This window comes from Dreissena polymorpha, chromosome 5 (genome assembly GCF_020536995.1).
Source record: "Dreissena polymorpha isolate Duluth1 chromosome 5, UMN_Dpol_1.0, whole genome shotgun sequence".
Taxonomy (NCBI): domain Eukaryota; kingdom Metazoa; phylum Mollusca; class Bivalvia; order Myida; family Dreissenidae; genus Dreissena; species Dreissena polymorpha.
The window spans coordinates 118,946,648-118,969,543 of record NC_068359.1 but is presented as its reverse complement, the minus strand read 5'-3'; the positions used below and the strand labels follow the sequence as shown (position 1 = coordinate 118,969,543).

At 33.8% G+C, this 22,896-nt stretch overlaps 1 protein-coding gene and 2 non-coding genes across 3 annotated transcripts in view; all 3 read right to left on the bottom strand.

Moving 5' to 3' along the window:
* The window catches only part of LOC127881061 (uncharacterized), a 158,281-nt gene that overhangs the window by 118,040 nt on the left and 17,345 nt on the right, over positions 1 to 22,896 (bottom strand). The window lies entirely within an intron of this gene.
* Trnay-gua (transfer RNA tyrosine (anticodon GUA)) lies at positions 4,612 to 4,701 on the bottom strand. The gene is given in 2 exon segments: positions 4,612 to 4,647; positions 4,665 to 4,701. It is a non-coding gene; the product is annotated as a tRNA-Tyr (tRNA).
* Positions 13,661 to 13,750, bottom strand: Trnay-gua (transfer RNA tyrosine (anticodon GUA)). The gene is given in 2 exon segments: positions 13,661 to 13,696; positions 13,714 to 13,750. It is a non-coding gene; the product is annotated as a tRNA-Tyr (tRNA).

Sequence of the window (22,896 nt, the reverse complement as noted above, 5' to 3'; positions counted from 1 at the left end):
AAATGACGATGAATTGTGCAAACAACTCACAGATGTTACATGTTCGAGCATTCTAAACATGAATTGCAGTTCTTACCGTCATTTATTGTACGTTATTTCAAAATGACACTGATTTTGTAAGGTAAAAGACTCGTAAATGTTTTATTTTGTAAGGTATTTGTAAATGTTTTATTACCTGCATGTCAAATATAATTGCGTTTCTTTTGTTAGGTTTTCAACTTTATTTCAAAATAAAATTTGTATTGTACATTTTTTTTCAAATTTTGCTGTCTATTTCAGTTCACAATTGAATCATATGGAGACTTTTTCCCGAATTCTTGTAACATTCTTATTGAAAAAAAAATCGTCTCACATTCGCACTGGCATTACAAGTATCAATGAATAATTACTTCATTTATACAAACGACAATAGTTTTCAGTTTACTATTCATACATAATTGAAATATCGAATTTAAATCCAGTCCAAAATTTCATCAAATTCTTCAAACAAGACATCTTCGTACAGTGTATTCCCAAATGCTTATTTAACTAACCCACACTTAGTATAGTAAACCAAATTTAAAGTTCAATTAAGAATACCCGACAAAGGGTCTTTTTTTACATTATTATATACACTCACAAATTTGGATACTAGACTGTCGTGTCGTTTAAATATTATTTTCAATCGATACGATCTTTTACACAGATATTTTAACAAAGCCGAACATGTAATTATAAGATTCGGTAACAAATTACGACTCCAATTAAAAATCAATCGAAGAGGAGTACAGAGGGAAACTTATATGACAGTTAGTGGCCAACGGTGAAATGTTTATGCGCGATTGTTTAACCCTTTCAGTGCGGGAACCGAATTTTGAAGGCCTTTGCAAACAGTTTGGATCCAAGATGACACGCCACAGAACGTGGCGTCTCATCATGATCCAACTGTTTGCTATTCTGATAATATTCTTTGAAAAAAATCAAAGAAAATGCTAATTTTAGAATTCAGCAGACGACATTTTAGCAGACGACAAATTTCCCAGCATGCAAAGGGTATAAAGAATAATCTGATACATTGGCGTAGCTTGTGTGAGCCGAAACATGGAAAAGGAGTATCATGTTATATCGGTTATCGTAGCTTCAGACCAGGCTGTGCTTATAAGCTGGTATAAGTCCATTTTTTGAAGGAAGCGGGTCATATTTAATTAAAGACACAACAAACTTCGTACAGCAACTGTTTACTATGGTACGATTTTAGCGTTTTTGCACTCAGTGACACCTTTAATTCACGTAACCCTATTTCATGACACACACATTTTTTCGTATTCCGTTTGCTTCAGGTATATTAACTGGTTTACTCAAAACTTGTCAAAACAACAACGTATTTTAGATACCATGGTGAAACATCCTATATTTCATTTAATATTTCATCAGCATAAACGAGACAACTTGATACGTCATGTTATGTGTTAGACAAACCGTTGCAAAATTTAAAATCTTGTTCAACGATTGAATCCTCGTAAAAATGACATAAATATGTTATCTGAAATAGATAAAATTTCAAGATATTTTAAATATTTAAATTACACTGTTTTATTAAAGACGGTTAATGACTAGATAAAGAAGCATTTAAAACACAAAGATGGGATATATTGAACAATGCACCACTCTGTTAAATAGTAATAAATGAGGCTTATTATAACAAAAGACACGTCCTAGACAGGTTGAGGAATGCTGTAATGTGTCCATAACAGTAAGAATTCGTCCGTTGTAGAATTAAATCTATACAATGACAATCACGGTGTTGGGCCAATCAGTTTCCAAACAAGGCGTCAAACGTCGCATGCAGTCATAATTCCAAAAATATCGGGGATTAATATTTGTATTAAAGGGGCCTTTTCACGTTTTGAAAAATTGACAAATTGAAAAATGTTGTTTCAGATTCGCAAATGTTCGTTTTATTTATGATATTTTGAGGAAACAGTAATACTGAACATTTACCATGCTCTAAAATAGTCATTATATGCATCTTTTGACGATTTAAAAACCAGAAAAATAAAAAGCGTTGCAACGCGAAACGAATTAATAATTTGGAGAGCTCTGTTTTTGTCGTTATATTTTGTGAAACAAACGAGGATTGGTTATATGAAGTATAAAATACACCAGTCATTGCATCCGGAAGGATGGCCGAGTGGTCTAAGTTGGAGACTTTTTACTCTCCAGGACTCCAGAGGTCAGTGGTTCGAATCCTGCTGAGGGTTACCCTTTTTCTTAAAAAAACAAAATATTCTTGATTTTTTACTGGAAATGTTTACATCCAATATTAACAGTTATCAATATAAAGCAGTAAATGACAAACTTCAAAACATGCCAAAATCTGTGAAAAGGCCCCTTTAAACGTGAAAGAAGACATTACTTCGTGTGTCGGGGAGGATGTGGGCAAATAATGCGTTGTAGAAATTTTGGTTGTAACAATAATTTACTTTTGTGAGAAATTCCATCACGTCAAGATATAATTGAATGAAAATATTGCTCAGGGATCAACTATTTATAACAATATTTACAAAAAATACTATCTTGCGATGTCCATTTATTATTTTTGTAAATTTTGTTATCTCTTTTAAGCACAAGCTGTAACTAATTATAACTACATCAAACCATAAATTGCCTTAACCTATAAATGTGTATTCTTCTCAAAGTTAACGTTTATTTATAGTAAGTATTCGCATTATCGGCACTCGAAAGTAGCAAAAGAAAGAGAAAAAAAAAGTAATTTTGCACGAAATACCCAACTAATCAAGAGATTAAAACTTCATGTCATGGTTATGTGATATTAAACTGGGGCATGTTCGATTCCTTGAATATACAGAAAAGAGACTAACGCGCATATTTTCGAAATGACAATGTTCCATCTTTTTCTCATATATTAAAAACATTAATTACGCAGATTCATTTTGAACATGCGTTCTTGCTTATAAGTAATCATCATAGGAAATGGATAAAATTAGTAAGCGTTACAGAAACGTTGACTACGTAAATAACGTATTTAGTACAATACATGGTCAAAGCCACTCAACAGTTCATCACGGAGTCACTTCATCTCTTATCTGTATGTATGATTCCCCGGCCCATAACAGTTTATTATCGGTCTTTAATTTCATATTCTGAAATGCAATAAATCATAAGGAAAGTCAAATTCACCTTTCATGAAGTTAAACATTTCGAGCGGACAACGTGGTCATAGTGAAATGAATTAAACATTTGAAAAAACGTACAATACTGTTATAATACCACAAACATCGGATTGACGCAATGCATGCCGCTGTCCTACGAATCTTACTCAATGCAAACTTAAATGACAAAAGTACTTAGTAAAAGAAAATGGCGTTGTTGATTCTACTTAAATCAATTTTATTTATAAGACAAAAAATCAGAACCAACCCATTTTGGTCGGTAAGATATCCGTTAGAAATTATTCCTTCAAAGCGTAAAACAAGTAATGCATACGTATGTCTCAGTAATACATATGAGTCGTGTTCTGAGGAAACTGGGCATAATGCATGTGCGTAAAGTGTCGTCCCAGATTAACCTGTGCAGTCCGCACAGGCTAATCAGGGACGAAACTTGCCACCTAAACTTGATTTTCGGTAAGGAGGGACTTCTTTGAAACTAAAAATACCATAAAAGCGGAAAGTGTCGTCCCTGATTAGCCTGTGCGGACTGCACAGGCTAATCTGAGATGACACTTTACGCACATGTATTAAGCCCAGTTTTCTAAGAACGAGGGTCGTATAGAAACAAGAGAAATTTATTTCTGGGATGTAACATACATTGACTTGCTTCTATTTGTTATATTAACTATATCATTTTACCGGTATATTACGTCCTTCTAAGGGTTGTTTGTTATTAACGGGTGGTCAGTAAACTAGTTTTCAGCGCATTTAACTTCAGTAATAATATCTAAGAGATTACAATAAACCGGTCTTTCCAATCAAATTATAAATAAAACGCCGTGTTATTTTAAAAACCGTATTGTTCGCAATTATTATTTGTACATGGATCCAAACAAAGACGATATTAAGGCGATGTTTTGATAAGCGAGCGTTTAACCATTAAACCAATTTGTCATGTATGAAAATTGTTTTGATAGTTTATACCACGACCCATTATCATGCATTCTGATCAAAGCTATATAGTAACGCAATGTTCATATGGGTAGTAAGTTAACGTTTTATATGGGGGATAAGGTTTGTAAAATATCAAAATAAAGGCGCAAAACTCTTTAGACTTGCTTTATACAATTATAAACTGTGTGTTTATTATTTTTCGCAAATTAAGCAGGTAGTAGTATTATATTAGGTAAATGAAATATGCAAAGAATTATAAGATATGTCGTGAATGTGGCCGGATGTCTGTAAGAGTACTGTCCGAACAAGGGTACAGTTTAGAAAATCACAGTACCTTGTGTACTTTTAAGATTTACATGTGCCAACTAGGACCAATGTAGCGACCCTATATAATAATATTACAATTGATACAAAAGCAATTTGCTTTCTTGTGAATGAATAAAATAGCAATCAAATACTATAAAATGAAGGGTAACAATGCACGATACAATTTACGTAAAATGAGTCCCGCGAACCGGATTTGAACCAGTGACCTAAGGATGCCAGTTGCTTCGACCACTACAGTCCTCCGCTCTACCAACTGAGCTATCGCGGGATTAAACATAGTAACATATTATAACATATCCATTATGACAATTGTATCTAATAATTGTCATAAGTCGCTTATAACACTACATGTATGTATCAATTAAAGTGACATTCAAACCCATGGAAAGAAACATTTAAGTCATGTTCTGAGAAAAATGGGCATACTTTATGTACGTAAAGTGTCATCCCAGATTAGCCTGTGCAGTTCGCACAGGCTAATCAGGGACGACACTTTCCGCTTTTATGACATTTTTCGTTTAAATGAAGTCTCTTGTTAGCAAAAATCCAATCTAGGCGAAAAGTGTCGCCCTGATAAGCCTGTGCCGACTGCACAGGCTAATTTGGGACGGCACTTTACGCACATGCATTTAGCCCAGTTTTCTCAGAACAAGGCGAGCCTCGCTCTGGAAAATGGGGCTTAATGAATGTCCGTTAAGTCTCGTCCAAGATTATCCTGCGCATTCCGTACAGGCCAATCAGGGACGACACTTTCCGCTTAAACTGGATGAGACTTACTGGATTAGAAGGGACTTCCTTTAGCCGACAAATACCAGGAAACCCGACAGATAAGCACATGATATTCTGGAACGATACTTTCCGCACATGCTCATATTACTAGTCGTGCTCGATATACACAGAAGTGGTATAAATGAAGCCAGTTTATCTCACCACACTGATGAGTGACCTTCAAACAGTTTAACCAGCAAGAGTACATACATTTAACGAAGTAGAATGCGAATACCATGTTTCGCTTCATTAATTCGTGAACGATAGCAGTCATATAATTTCTGATATACAAATTGAAAAAGAGCTTTGATTTCATGGTGTGGTGGTTAATTTGAATGGTAAACCAAAGTAATTATTTAGAATCTGTTCTCTGATAAAGATATTTTAGCGAATGTTGCCTTTGAAGCCGTTTAAATTAGTTGGTCGTTTAATACTATGTATTATGCATCATATAGGAAAAGATAAGTCGTCATGTGAAAATATAATATTCTTTATCCTACCAAAATAGCTACACAAGGTATTTTTAAACCGAAAAACAATAAAACGGGCAAAAACCAATACTTAATTGAATTAATATATATATAGAATTAGGTATACAATTTTGTACTAATTGAACATTGTGCAACACTATCTATATTTTTTATATAACATGCACGCCATTCTTATTTAATCCGAATAGTTCGCGGACCCGAAAATTGCAAACGTCGCTTTACAGCCCAGCCATCGCATATTTTCAGTGGCGTTTTGACGGCAGTTCTGTTATTTAAGCAATGCATACTCCAATTATCCAATATCTTTTTTATCTTGCAGTAATAATCTACAATGATCTACAATGCTATAATTTTTTTATGAATTGTGCGCATGCGTCTCCACGCCATCCCTATGTTAATACTGCTGCATGTCTGTCTGTCTGCCAGGCAAAAAGTTCCGCGTTGGAAAACTTTTTTCAAAATAATATTTATTGTGAATTTTAATACTATTTATTAATAAGCAATACATATGTATACGCACAGACAGTCAAACCTTTATGTCGACTTTGTGAATGTTAATCGGAACAACACTATAAAGCACTTAACAATGCAGATAATTAAAAATGCTAATATAGTTAACTACAAACATGGAATTAATTTCAGAACGGTCATAATTGTATTTACTGAAATCAATATCCAGAGATTCCAATATAGGTTATATTTCGTCTAGGACACACAGTCTATCAGTTTGACAAACGGTCAAACCCACTCAACTGTGTATCACGGAGTCATTTCATCTCTATCTGTAGGTATGAATACCCGTCCCATAATCGTTCATTATCGGTGTTTACTTTCATATTCTTAAATTTAGTTTATGTTATGGAGCGGTGGGTTAACCTTTTATACGTTAGATATTTCGAGCGGACGCCGTAGTCGTATTGAAATAAAATAAACATTTGAAGAAAGCTTAGTACTGGGATAACATCGCAGAACATCGGATCGGCGCATCAAACATTCGGAAACATCCCAGCTCGCTTCTGTTTTAACGATTTCACTGCGGTTTCTGCTATTTTTGTGGGTAAGATATCCGTTCGAAATGATTTCTGCAAAGTTCTTTTCTTCAAGGATTTGAAGGCAACTTGCTTTAGCGAAAAGAATAAAACAATTACTGCATTCGTATGTGTCAGTCATATATATAAAAACAAGAGCCCTTAATTACAGGGATGTAACCAAATGTAAATTGCTCTAATGATGTATCTGTTTTATTTTGTGCAGCGCATTATATTACGTCCATCTAAGGAATTTTTATTACCAAGCCGTCACTCAAGTTATCATCAATTTGCGAATTTAACTTCAGAATTGATCTTCGAGAGGTGACAATAAACCAGCCTTTCCAATTAAAATTATAAATAAAACACTTAGTTCTTTAATTCCGTATTGTTCGCCAGTAATTTTTTAAATGGATCTTCAAATCCATACAAACGATATAAAGGCGATGTTTTGATAACGCGAGCGTTTAACCATTTAACCAATTCGTCAAGAATGAAAGGTGTTTTGATAGTTTATATCACGACCCATTATCATGCATTCTGATCGAAGCTATATTTTATATGGCTACAAAATGTGAAAATTGTGATATAGGCCTCCGGCCCCTGACACATACACATATATTACAATTCATGCATGACAATGGTGTGTGCACAAATGGTTTGCATAGTATTTAAAAATATAGTCGAATGGTAAACAATGCTTAACAATAGCATGCTAATACATTATACAGTAATAACATGTAGTGAGCAAAAAGATTCACATATTTTATCCGAAACACGCGCATGCCCGCACGCACGCACATTCACACATGCATATAATTATATTCATTTATATGCATGCTTACACATATACAAATGTTATTGAGCATATATACGATATATAACTGTATAAACCCTGCATATAACCTACAAAGATCTAGAAGCCAGCGTAAAGGATGCTTACACGTAGTTATAGCTGAAATTAGGTTGTAAAGGTAGGGCCTACAGTAAATTGACAGAAATTGTATACCGAGTAGTAAGCCTATTGAAACGAAATATAGGACTTTCTCGGTAAGAGACAACATTTTAAGCTTAAGAACACTTTTACATTCATTTGAACATATAGCTTAGTCCTGTGGCAAACCTCTAAATTATGTTATATTAAAGATCAAGAATTAATTTTCGCGTTTCAAGTGCTTTAACAATGTAATAAGCAGTTTGTTTAATTGTCTGTTCATTTTTGCTTGACAGCATTATAAACAATTTATGTACATTTGGGTTTATGAAAAATTTACGTTGTATATATGTTTTTCGTATATTCTGCAATACAGGGCACTTGAATAGGAAATGTAATTCGTTTTCTATTTCACCAGTATTGCAAATTGGACAAAGTCGCTGTTCTCTTGTTATACCGCGATATCTGCCTGTTTCGATTTCTATCGGAAGGGTTCCGGAACGAAGTTGGGCAAAACTGCGCCTAAATTTGCGCACACATAGGATGTCTAAGTATGATTCGTGTTCGTATTGTGACTTAATATGTTTATATAATTCAAGTTTGGGAGATGTATTAACTATGCTCCACCAGTTCTGTGAGTATTGGGACTTAGCTCTTTCTCTAAATTCATTTATACATTTTTGTGGGTTTGGGACATGCTGATTCATCCAAATGTAATGAAATCCATTTGTGCTAAGTAAGTTCTTAATTTCATTGGCCCAATTAAAGTAGAGATTTAAGTTCGTGTTCAATAAGAAATTATAGCATATTTTTACCTATCTGGTGTCGGGCATGCTTATTATTTTCAGCCAGTATTTTAGGCATCGAATTTGTGAAGTTATTACAATGGGGTAGCGACCACAATCTCCGAGGCTCGTGATATTTGATGTTTTTTCACCAACACATAGAGAATACTAGGTTAGCGTTGAATACAGAGAAGTTTATGTTGCGAGGCTTAGAACGCCGGAAGCGCGAGCCTTGGCGAGCGCTTTCGGTGTTCGAGCCGAGCAACATAAACTTCTCTGTATTCAACGCTAATCCTAGTATTCTATTTATCCCATTTGATTTTTTCAACGTGACATTTAACATTAATAGATCTAATAACCTTAACAATAATTTTAATTCAGTCATAAAAGCGCTTAAAATCTAACAAATGTAACCATGCGTAGTGATATATATGTATTTGTTCTGGTACGCAAAATAGTCTTTAAAAAATTCACACACAAACTGTAAAACAAGTAAAAATATCACCATATGCCTACATTCAATTTTACGCAGTATGCGAATTTTAACACATTACGACCGCGAAAAAAAGATTTTACTTTACTATAATTTATTTTATTTTCGAAAGAAAATGATCAAAATCCAATATGGCGGCGATTGCTCCTGACAAAATGCTGTCGATGTCAACATACATGTACACCATCGCCGACCTAGTTCTGGCTACCATAACTATAAATGTCGCTTTTTATGATTTTTGACTGGCGCGACTTTGTACAGGTCTGTCAATACTAAATAAACTGTACGCTGAAGTTTCTTTAGCTATCGAAGACCTTGACAATTTTGACGAGTAAACAGACAATTGCAGCGACTGACACTTTATTTGACAAAATATACAGGGCAATACGTTTTCCGACTTCGGACGATGAATTTAAGGACGCGCAGAACGTGTTTTTTATATAATGTTATGGGTATGCCGTGTGTGATCCGATGCATCAATGGCGCCCATGTTAAAATCATTTCCCCGAGAACAGGGAACGACAAAAGTACAAACAAAAATCAAAACACGTAAGAACTAGTATCTTACCTTTAGTTATCCTTTAAAATCCATCTAATAATCCATTTAACTCAATAATTGACGATTTTGCATCTGGGGTCATTAATAATTATTTTAGCATAGTTAAATAAAGACCCTTATGCCATTCTATCACTTTATTCAAATGAGTTTATGAACGCGATAAACTTTCTTCTTCGTCACACGCTACGTCATGTACTCTACATTACTGCTGTTCAAATGAACCGGAGCAGTTTATCTAATAATAGCCGTTGGTAAACTCGGTTGCATTTGCAGATTTCTGCATATAAACATAATTATGTTTAAACTTGCACACTGTTTTATTTATCTATGGTAAATGCCCTTATTGTACGAAAAAATAATCTAATATATAAATACACAAAGAATGGAAAACATTCAAGTACACAACAGATGAATGAGTAGAAAATACCCGTGTACAAATGGGACGTTCCCAATTCCAGTGTGGTGCTATTTTTACCATCTTATACTTTACACAGCTCTATGCCTAACGTGAATTAAATAGGAAAGCAAACATAGCAGATTATTCATGAACTGTGCGATATGTGTATGGCTTGTTGTACATTCTTAATATTTAAGTTAAATGTCAAAAGTATATGCTTTGGTTATAAACAATGCACATTACACTAAATAATGTCATATGACTAGATTTAAAGGTTGAAGGTCGTATAATTTTGAAGCTCAAGTTTTGTCGACTTTGTTTCTTATGAAAAATCATTCAGTGGTAAAGTAAATATAAATAAAAAAATAACAAAACAAAAATCGTGTAATTTTATATTTTATTTCAACATTTCTTTTGGTGAATATGTCATATATATTTTTTTCTGCAAAATATGCACATTTTCTTTTCATGGGTGACCTTAAAATTCGATCAATGAACCAAACAATATCGACCTAATTTTAGCGCATATCGCATGACGTCATTTAAAAAGTAGTCCGTGCACGCGACAGGTATATTCCACAGTGTTGAATACAAGCAAGTATATTCCACAACGTGCTATACCGTCAATGTCGCGGTGAAAATGGGATAAAAATGTATCTTTTGCAAGCATGTCGGTAGACCGATTCGATACATTGAATTTCTTTAAAACCCCAAATTTCACTTCCATGTAATAGAACAGGACTTATTTTACTGTCAAACAGTTTAAAGAAGACCGAATTAGAAAGTTGACCATATTTATACAATGACGATAATATGCCATTCAAGGCACGCTTCCCCTTAATTGCATTTTCGCTAGCCATTTTACTTAGCGACAGAGAAGGAAAGAAGCAGACACCAGCGTAGGTAAAGGACTTAACAACGTCAATTAAAGTACCCGCATAACTCTAGCGTTCATTCATAGCTGGTTTACCCCCCTTTCTGAAGACCAGTATCTTTGTTTTGTGTGGGTTAACATGTAATCCTGTTCTCGTACAGAATTGATGCAATGAATCGAGTTGGCGCTGTAAACCCAAAACCGTATCAGCTAGAAGAGCAACAACATCTCCAAACATATGCAGTAAAATTTCAGCATCATTTGGTGAAATTTGTATCACTCTCACACCGTTATTTAATAATTCTTGTACTAATTCGTTTATGAAAAAGGAAAATAATTGGGGTGAGATCAAACACCCTTGTTTTAGACCGATTTTGCAATCAATATAGTCAGTGTACGCGATACTGCATCGAACGCGAGACTTGACGTTTTCATACATAGCCTTTAGTATGTTTAAAAGTTTACCCTGTATGTAATGTTAGCTTCTTGTAAAATCTGCCATAGAATATTGCGATCTACTGAGTCATATGCAGTTTTAAAATCAATAAAACCTACGTAAAACGTTCTACGTTTTTTGGACAATATTTTGGAAATGAGAGTTTGCAGTACAAAGGCGTTATCAATTGCCGAATAACCAGCTCGGAATCCGGATTGACTTTCGTGTATTTTAGCGAACGCGTTAGCATAGAACGATAGCCGTCTATAAATCACATTAGTAAATAACTTACCAAATATATCTAACAATGATATGCCTCGATAGTTTTGAGGAGAGTTAATATCACCCTTTTTATGTATTGGCACTATTATAGCGGAGCTCCAGTCCGATGGAAAATAGCCTGTATTAAATATTCGGTTAAATAAATGCACTAATATTGGTAAAATAAATGTATGCGAATATTTAAAGAATGCAGGGGGAATTTCATCTTGACCAGCGCTCTTGGATTCATTAAGCGCTCGTATACTTAATAAAATTTCTCCATCGGTAATTTCACTATTGAAAAGTTCTTCTTCCACTTCAGACAAGTTACTGGTTATGTTTTGGTCAGGCGGTATATTGTCATTTTTCGCATTCGCCGTAAATAGTGTTTCAAAATGCAATTTCCAGTCGTTTGTGCTAATTACATTTTCGGTATTATTTGTTTCGGACAGGTTCTTAAGTTTTTTCCAAAAGGATTTGGGGTTATTTATATTTGAACATAAGTCATCAAGCTTGGTATTATAAAAAAGTTGTTTTTTGCGGTTCCAACAATCTTTGATTTTTTTTCCGCCTGAAGGTAGTTATTCATATTAGTTTCCGACGAGTTAACTCGAAAATTATGTAAACACGATAGTTTTACCCGTTTATAATCGCGGCATTCTTTGTCAAACCATTGTGGTCTGAGACTAGATACTTTGCATTTTGATTCCTTGAGGCAAACAGCTGAACATTGTTGAAAAATGCCAACAATGTGACTAACGATAGTATTGATATTAAAGGAATTGTCATTTATAAAGCCGAGGGTCCGTGACATGACCTCGTTTGTAAACGTATCTTGCAAGCAACCTATGAAAGGCGTCAAATTGTTCTGTTCAAAGTTGTTTTTTTTTTGCGGATCTTCATAGGTTTAGGCACACCAGCGTTTTGTTCTAAATTACATTTAAATTTGATTTCTAGCGGGAAATGACATGACTCGCTTCTCTCACCGATTCGAAAATTTAGAACCATGTTTGACAAATATTCAGAGATAATGGCATAATCAATGACACTTTTGCCATTGGCGTTAACAAACGTAAAGTGCCCATAATTACTATCTTCACCTAGTCTACCATAAGCGACAATTAGATGGTTAGAAATACAAAAATTTAATAAAAATTTGCCCATACTATTGATGACTTTGTCCACTGAGTTTCGTTTGCCAAATGAGCTGGTTAATATTTCGTTGTACTCCCTAAGTATTGGCAGATTCTCCCAATATAAATCAGTGATGAAGTCTGCCTGATATGATGTTCTTGCGTTAAAATCTCCAAGAAATACAAAATTATACTCGTTTAAACAGATTCAGATTCGCATATGGCTACGCAATGTCCAAATGGGTATTTAGTTTATGTTTATGTACTACAGTGTAGTATTCTTTAGAGTTCCCTGGCTACTAGTAAGAAGTGCCTTACCCGACTAAAACTAATTTAGCGATCCTAAATGTATGTATCCTGATGTAAATTAACTAATTTAGCGATCCTAAATGTATGTATCCTGATGTAAATTAACTAATTTAGCGATCCTAAATGTATGTATCATGATGTAAATTAACTAATTTAGCGATCCTAAATGTATGTATCATGATGTAAATTAACTAATTTAGCGATCCTAAATGTATGTATCATGATGTAAATTAACTAATTTAGCGATCCTAAATGTATGTATCCTGATGTAAATTAACTAATTTAGCGATCCAAAATGTATGTATCCTGATGTAAATAAACTAATTTAGCGATCCTAAATGTATGTATCCTGATGTAAATTAACTAATTTAGCGATCCTAAATGTATGTATCCTAATGTAAATTAACTAATTTAGCGATCCTAAATGTATGTATCCTGATGTAAATGAACTAATTTAGCGATCCTAAATGTATGTATCCTGATGTAAATGAACTAATTTAGCGTTTCTAAATGTATGAATCCTGATGTAAATGTATGTATCCTGATGTAAATGAACTAATTTAGCGTTTCTAAATGTATGTATCCTGATGTAAATGTATGTATCCTGATGTAAATGTATGTATCCTGATGTAAATTCTTGAAAACAAAAGTAATGTTTCCGAAAGTAGTTTGCGTAGTTTGTCTCGTGTAGCAGTGGATAATATATAAATGAAAAATGATCAATGTACGGTTACGATTAACGTACTCTTAAAAAAGCAGTCCCGCGAACCGGATTCGAACCAGTGACCTAAGGATATCAATTGCACTAACCACTACAGTCCTCCGCTCTACCAACTGAGCTATCGCGGGATACAGACAACTAATAATACCACAATAAGAATCATGACAATTGAATCTGATAAATGTCATCCGTCGCTAATGACACTATACACGTATGTATCAATAATACGGACATTCTCATGCAAAGAAACACACAGATCATCCATTTGAGCTTCGCTATGGGGAAAACGGGGCGTAATAAATGTGCGAACGATAATGTCTCGTACCAGCATAGCCTGTGCAGTCTGCACACTTTCCGTCTTGATGAATATACATTATTGAAAACGACAACTTCCAGAAACGCCGGAAGATTAGCGCAGGCTAATTTTTGACGACACTTAACGCCTATACGTACATGCTAAAACACTAGTCGTTATCACTATACACAGAAGTGGCATGTTTTAAGCAATTTTATCTAACCATACTAACGAGAGACCTTCAGAATAATTAAGGACATTTGTAAATGGCATCACGTGGAAAAATTCATGTTGTAATCATACACAAACTGGTCTTAAATAAGTGCATTTCATGTGCATTTTTTTCCAAATATTTCCAAAATGGATAAGCATGAGATGTGTTGAGTTTCGTGAAAGATTTATTATAATGATGTTCGTGGTAAAATACTTAACATAGACGCAGATTCTGAATATAACGTAGTTTGTGAAAACAAGTTTTACCAGCAAGAGTCATGAAATTAACAAAGTAGAACGCGAATGACCTGTTTCGCTTCATTCATTCGTGAACGATGGCAGACATATTCTTTTTTATTTCCAAATTGAAAAACAGCTTTGATTTCATGGTGTGATGATTAATTTGAATGGTAAACCAAAATAATTATTTCGAAGCTGTTCTCTGACAAATAATGTTATTTCAGCGAATGTTGCCACTGTAGCGGTGAAAATATGTGCCTCATTTAATATAACGTAGTTTGCATCATATAGCAATAGATAAATGTACGTGTTAAAATATAGTACCGGTATTCTGTATAATACAGCAATAGCTACAAAAGGTATTTTTATACCGGAAAACAATAAATTGGGAAGACATTATTCATTAATTACATTATTAATATTTAAAAACATTATCGTATCAGGTATAAGCTGTTATAATAACTGAACCTGTTTGCAACAGTATGTACATTTACTATCAAAACATGCAGGTCATTCTTATTAAATCCGAAAAGTTTGTTGCCCCGAAAATTGCATACGTCGCTTAAAGGGGCATTGCCACGTTTGGGTAAATTGACAAAATTGAAAAAGTTGTTTCAGATTCGCAAATTTTCGTCTTAGTTATGATATTTGTGAGGAAACAGTAATACTGGACATTTACCATGCTCTAAAATAGCCATTATATGCATCTTTTGACGATTCAAAAGCCCGAAAATTATAAAGCGTTGCAACGCGAAACGAAAAAATAGTTTGGAGAGTTCTGTTGATGTCGTTATATTTTGTTAAACAACGAGGATTGTTTATATGAAGTATAAAATACACCAGTCATTGTATCCAGAAGGATGGCCGAGTGGTCTAAGTGGGAGACTTTTTACTCCAGGACTCCATGAGTCAATGGTTCGAGCAACTTTATATATATTTTTCTTTAACCAAACGTAACGCATAATTTTATTGCTGCATAATTTGTGGATGGAACAAGCAATGTTCAGTATAAAGACTATGCGTAAATGGCTATACACTATAAATCGTAATAATAAGTTATTAGGCCTAATTGGCGTGTATTTAAGCTGTAAAACGAAATGTCTTATAAACAAAAGTAATGCATTTCTGTGGTTCATAGGAAAATATCACCGATTTATTTTTTTTATTTTTTTTACAGATTAAAGCAGTGATTATCGATAATTTTTACTGTTAATTATTCATAAATTTCACTGTTTTGTAATAAAATGACGTTGATTTTGATAACGTCATGACGTCATAACCAACTTCTCCAATTTAAACCGTTAAAAGCATGAGCAGACAATGACAAAGCATTGAATAAAAAAAAAGTTTCGGTTTCGGTTGATTATCTAGTTTAATGTAAGAGCGAAAGTAGTTCAAATTATAAATCACGCATTAAAATCGACTATCTACCGAGAACAAATACTCTATAGGAGCCGTGCACTATGAAAAAGGGGTTTATTGCATGTGCGGAAAAAGTCGTCACAGATTAGCCTGTGCCGTCCGCAAATGCTACTCTGGGACGACACTTTCTTCTTTTATTGTTTTTTTTTTCTCTTTCGTTTACTTAAAAATCTATTCTTAGCAAAAATCCAGATTAGGCGTGATATGAAGTGTCTTCCCTGATTAGCCTGTGCGGACTGCACAGGCTTATCTGGGATGATACTTAAAGCACATGCGCTAAACACCTTTATCACCGAGCACGGCCCATATTATTGTATGGTGAAACTGCTCAAAATACTTAAATAAGTTATAAGCCTTACCTTTGCTTATGTTAAATGAGTTTATATCCAAGCAAACATCGTTTATTTCTATGTTATTATGCAATTACAGAGTGACCAATCATACATACACATGCATATTTATATACAATTAATCCCTTAAGTCCAAAAACGTAGTCCAATGTTCTTAGCGCGAAACGACGCAAGTTACTTGTATCCGAATAACATTTCTGAGCCAGTTTATTAACACCACAATAAACGACATTATACAAATTTTCGACGAATAATTATTCAACATTAAACACGCTTGACTGATCTAATAATCAGTTCAGACACAATATTTGTTCAGCGATTAAGATGGATCTGTGTCGCCGCAATATCCGATTATTGTCACCGAATGGCGATAGATTTGTAAAATTTGCGAACAAGATATTTTCATTTGTATTCATAAGTGTATCGATGGTCAATAAACATGCACGTTTTTCTATTAACAGCATAGGTTACGATGTTTTTGTTATATAAACGTGGTCCAATTAACGAGCATGTCGATCATGTTAATTATTGCATGTATATGATATGACTGCAGTGTCAAGCCATCGAATTAGGTTAACCGTAGGATGTAACAAGCGTCTGTTTTAGAAATATTTATAGTTTGAATTCTACTAATTTAATGATGACGCTTTTGCTGAAGTAGTTGTTTTGTTAATGACGAAGATGATGGTATTAATGAAAATGACACAAATCTTGAACATGACGATGAAGTTTCTAATATACGCATAAAGGTTATATTTACCTGCATTCTAAATATGAATTGCAGTTCCTCTCCTCATGTTATTAACGTTATTTCAATAGATAATTATATTATTTTCATATAGTGTAATCATTCGTAGAGTTATTTCTCAAGCTCTTGTCACATTCTTGTTCATATCCCGTCTCACATTCGCGTTGACAAAGCCAGTATCAATGAATTATTACACCATTTATTCAAACAACAATAGTTTCAGTTTACTCTTTCATACACAAATGAAATATCAAATTTATATGCAGTCAATTGAACTAGTTTCGAATTAAACACTTATTAAAATTTTATCACCCCGACTTCTTCAGCTTGGTACAGAGTATTTCCAACTGCTTATTTAACTAAACCACACGTAGTATAATTTACCAAATTACAATATCATATTTGGAAGCTTTTATAAGCATAATACACAGCATTGGTTATCTTGACATCATAATATTCACACCCAAAAATTGGAAACCACACTGTCGTATCGTTCAAAATTATGTTCAATCGATGCATCGTTTTACATTTATATACATTGTTGTATATAACAAAAGCCGAACATGCAATTAACCGATTCGGTAACAAACTACGACTCCAATTAAGAATCAATCGAAGAAGAGTACATGAAGACAATTATATAACAGTAAGGCAGTCTACATGAACAGTATACGCGCTTTCTTGTACATTGTATTTGCTTGTTTGAGCCGAATCATGTGAAAACGGGTCTTATGCGATATGCGGTCAGCGTAGATCCACACCATCCTGCGCCTCTACGTTTGTCTAAGACCCATTTTCGCATGACGCGTATCATATATTAGAAATAACATCATACAGCAACAGTTTACTTATGGGGCGTGTTTTGTGTTAATCACCCAGTCACACCCTAAATCTAGATTACATTTTTTCATGACATAAATCAACTTTGTAATGGTAGTTTGTTAGCTTTATATTCATTTATAGGTTAAAGTCCACATTTTTACACATGTTTAAATATCAATATGAAATATATAATACATGTATGTGTAAGTCGACCGTTGCTAAATTTCTATCGTGTTCAAATATTGCATGATAGTGCAAAATAAACATAACTATGTAATCTGAAATATATTAAATATTCAAGATGATTTAAATATTTAAATTACACTGTTTTAATTAAAGATAGCAAATGACTAGATTAAAGAAGCATTAACAACACGAGGATGTAATTATGTTATTAATTCATCACTCCGTTTAAGAATAATAACTGAGGCTCATTAAAAAGACACGTCCAAAAAACGTTGTGGAATGTTGGAATATGTCCATATCAGTCAATATTCGTCCGAGGCAGAATTAAAACTATACAATTCACGGTGTTGGGCGAAATGCGTTTCCGCCTAAGGCGTAGTATATTTATGCACTTATAGTTCCCCAAATCGTGGGTTTATATTTGTATTGAACATGAGATAAGACAATACTTCGTTAGGATGGATGCGGGTGGATACGGGTGTGTACGAATTTGATTGTAATAATTCGATTTAGGTAGAAATTCTATATCTTCAAATTAACCTATTGAAAATCGTGCGATTGCACCAACTACTAGTATTTATACAGATACTAAATGAGTCGCGTTCTGAGAAAACTGGGCTTAATGCATGTGCGTAAATTGTCGTCCCAGATTAGCCTGTTCAGTCTGCACAGGCTAATTAGGGACGACCCTTTCCGCCTTAATTGCATTTTTGCTAAGAAGAGACTTCATTAAAACGAAAAATTGCATTAAAGCGGAAAGTGTCGTCCCAGATTAACCTGTGCGGACTGCACAGGCTAATCTGGGACGACACTTTACGCACATACATTATGCCCAGTTTTCTCAGAACAAGACACATACATAACATTTTCAATAGTTTCGTTATCACTTTATAACATTATCAGGAACAAATTGTCTTTGCAAATTATCAATTAATTAAACGCGTTGACCTAAAAAAATAGTACCGTATTCTGCTTCTGAGTTTGATATTCGTAAAAACATCGTTCGCATTAACGTCTAATTAAAGTTTCAAAGCAAACAGACCAGCCAGTAATTGAGTCTTTTATATTGTATTTATTCGTATTATGAAATAAACGTAATTTTGAAGATCAAATTATCATTGAAACAATTCAAAAGATTTGCAACGTCATACAACATACTTCATTAAAAAAAATTGTTGGATGCGAAAGTTTAACAAATATAGCTTACCTTTCAAAATCGAACATAAAACGTGTTTTCGATGGGCACATTTTAGACTCCACTGTTATTGAATCATGTATTGTCGTATGTATTGTTCTAACTTGATAAATGCTTGTATATTTCACTGCACAATATTAAATATTCATAGAGCAAACTTGTCAATACTGCAAATTCTACATTTCACATGCGATTCATTTATAATATTCCATTGTTATAATTTCCTCCGATGTCATTTCTACCAGCATTATGGGCCTTGTCATTGTTGTGACCGAGTGTTTGATATATTTGATTCAATCATTGGTCAAACTTGAAGATGAAACATGATTATAGTACACCTTACAAAAGTAAATATCCTTCGCTTAAATCGTCTGTACTGAACACACAGTATGTTTTACTACATAAATCGCCGCTTGTGCCTTACATCTTCACACTAAAATTTAAGCATATTATACCTCAACTTGTTAAAAAAAAAGTCATAATACATTTAATCCAATATTCATATAAAACAATCTAGTGCTTTCTATCCTGAACCGCGTGTACTCGACACGATATTTTTACTACATGCATGGTTGTTTGTATCTCCAAATCTTCACACTAACAGCAGAAAGGTTCCACGTGTCAAAGTGGCTTTGACTGTCAATCACTATGTCAATGTATGGTTCGATGAGATATTATCTGCGCTATTAATTGACTAATTCCACTATTCAATTGAACAGAAGTGCAAACTTTTAATTGTTCTTACTAGGCTATCGCGATCACATCTAGCCGCAACGTTTAACAGTAGTTTTCAATACACATCTTAAAACTGATAATATTACATAGAAACAAAACCCGTTTTCAATAATCCATTTTGCTTTCAATTAATGTCAGTTGAATCAGATAATGCTTAAAAGGTTCTTACAGATAATAATCCATAATTTAACAAATGTCATTTGCGGTCGCTTTTTAATCTTTTATATTTGATTATGGGGAAAAGGTAGTTAAACCTAAAGAAGAAGGTCGCTGCAAGATTGTTACAAAATAATAATGTTGTAGTGTACATTCATTTAAAACAAATCAAGGGATACAAACTTATCGACCTGGCTATGTGTTACTAAACTGAGACATGCTCGAAACCTTAAATGCATATTAAAGAGACTTGTTAACTTATTGTCGAAATGAAAATGTCCCTTACTAGTGTCATATATTAAAAAAGATGACTGTACATCACCGGGCAATACAACGCTTGACTGTACATCACCGGGCTATACAACGCTTGACTACATCACCGGGCAATACAACGCTTATCACGAAGTCTGATACTGCAAATGTGTTTTTGTTTGTGAAAAATTATCATGAAAAATTGATAAAATTACAAACGCAAAACGATTGAAAAATTTGAAGTGCTTCTTTCGTTTACATTATTTTTTGTGACAAAACGCGGATTTATTATATACAGTATAAAATGCAAGACACTAAATTTAATCCCGTATTGCCAAATAGATATAGATTATTAATCGAACGTTCAGTGGTTCGAGTCCGATTTAGGTAAACATTTTTTATTTCTTAAACGTTATTATTGTATCCTTTAGGGACAGACAAAACCCTGTGAAAAAGATAACGTTGACACTTTGATAAAAATGAATGTTTTACTAAGTGTTTCTTTCGAAAAGCACATACTAATTATACAATCAGCTTATACGGTGCCTATCAGGTTCTTACAAGACCTGTACCCTATTCACGCAGCATATTTTAAAAGTCCTCGGAAAATAGTGTATTAGATAAAATGTTCATAGCTGTGATATTGATTGTTCATGTTTCCGTTATTTATACATGAGTTATATGAATACATATCCATCGGAATAGCAGAATCCGCAAAAGCGCGACCTAAAAAGAGAATTGTATGTTACATAACAACTTTGCAAGCTTTAAGCAGTGTTAACGCTAAATCACCAATACATTTTTGTTTTTGAAATTTCATTTTATTTCGCAACATTCATAAATCCATTCGTTCGAATTTGCAAAATATTCGTATGTTTTATTAACTTTAACTTCAATTTATGGAAAAAAATGTTTTTTAGTGAAAATCATTTTACAATTTTAATAAGTTTCGGTAGACATACGTTAAAATATGCGAGAAAACTCGTTTGTAAAAAATTGTAAAAAAAAATCTTAACATGTAGCAACTTTTTATCAATCAAAGCGCTGAAGGCACTGAAGTTGTTCGCTGTTGTCCTTGATTAGCTTTTGTGCATTGCACAGGCTAATCAGTGTGCACAGGCTAATCTTATTTGACGTGCATTAAGCCCCGTTTTCCCTGAAAGCAGCAAATATGTACAGATTTCAATGATACACACTAGACTGGCCAATGTCGTCTTACAAGCTGGTCTATGCACTTACGTCTAGAGCAGAATCATTTGTCGTCTGCTGCAGACAGGCAGCGGTAATCTTCCCTAACAGAGTGAGTTGCGGTTCTTACCGGAGCTAAGGCTTCTAAGCACATATTGATTTGCAAAATATGCACTGAAACTTTGGTCGGCCGCTAACGCGACCAACTAAAAACCACGTATTTGATTCGTGATAGAAATCACAGATGAAAAAATACCGATGTAAAATAATTCCCTAACATATGTAGCTATTGTTATTTAAACCGCGCTGATTTGAGTATATGGGATATATTCTATTCTTTGTTAATATAACATTGTTTAGATATTTTATCATAAGGCTTAACAGTCTAAATTATGCCTTCTAATTGTCAACGAAGTTGCTCCAAACATGCGTTTAAATGTCTTAACCCATTTATGCCTAGCGTCTAGAAAAAAGGCCTTGGCAAACAGCGGAGACCCAGATTAGACGCCGCATGGTCCGGCGTCTCATCAGGGTCTTCGCTGTTTACTTATAGGAATTTATGTATTCTTAATATATAAATTAATATACTAGACATCCCTAATTTTGGAAATAAATTGATCCAATTTAGAAGGATGGGAGAGTCAACTAAGCATAAATGGGTTAAATTTAGAATGCGAAATAAAACTGGCATGTTCTGCAGGCGGCATATTTCAAAAAGGCAGATACTTTCTTGTATTATTTATTCCTATTGTATTTTTACAATTTTAGATATGTTGTTTCACAATTATTACACAATTATTCTCATATTATTTTACAAAGCATATTTATTAATGTCTGATAGTAACTCCGGCAATCTTAAAGATACCATGGACAGTAGTGGGACGACTCGGAAACACGTTGTTCTGACTTTCGTTTTATGTATATGCCCGTTTCAATGTATTAACGAACTATCTAGAATATGACAATACGACTTACCTGCCATTATTTTCTTTGTAAACTGGATGTTACAAAATCAAATGCATGTGAACTAATGCTACAATTCAGCAGTTTATAACAATTAAACGAAATTTCTAGGTAATAGCATATATATCCTCTTTAGTCTATTTATTATACTCCCTTTTTCGTTAGAAAATCGGAAACACCATAATCCAAAATGTTAACCCATGTACGTTTAAATTTTACATAATTATCCATCCATGCAGAGGAGTTACTCAAGTGCAAATGACACAACGATGTATTTTTTTTGCTGTAAAAATTTAATATGAAATCCAACGACTTGATTTACTTGTGTTTGAATGAAACCGTGTCGTGAGCCACTGTAAATTAAAGCGTATTATAAGAACGATGTTTGCCGCTTTTTTCAACTATTGTTCACGATTATGGTATTGAATGAGCGGTATCTGGCTATCCGTAAATAGATTGTCATCCACGATTGTGTATTTAGGTATATCTCCTTGTGTTTGCGAAGATGT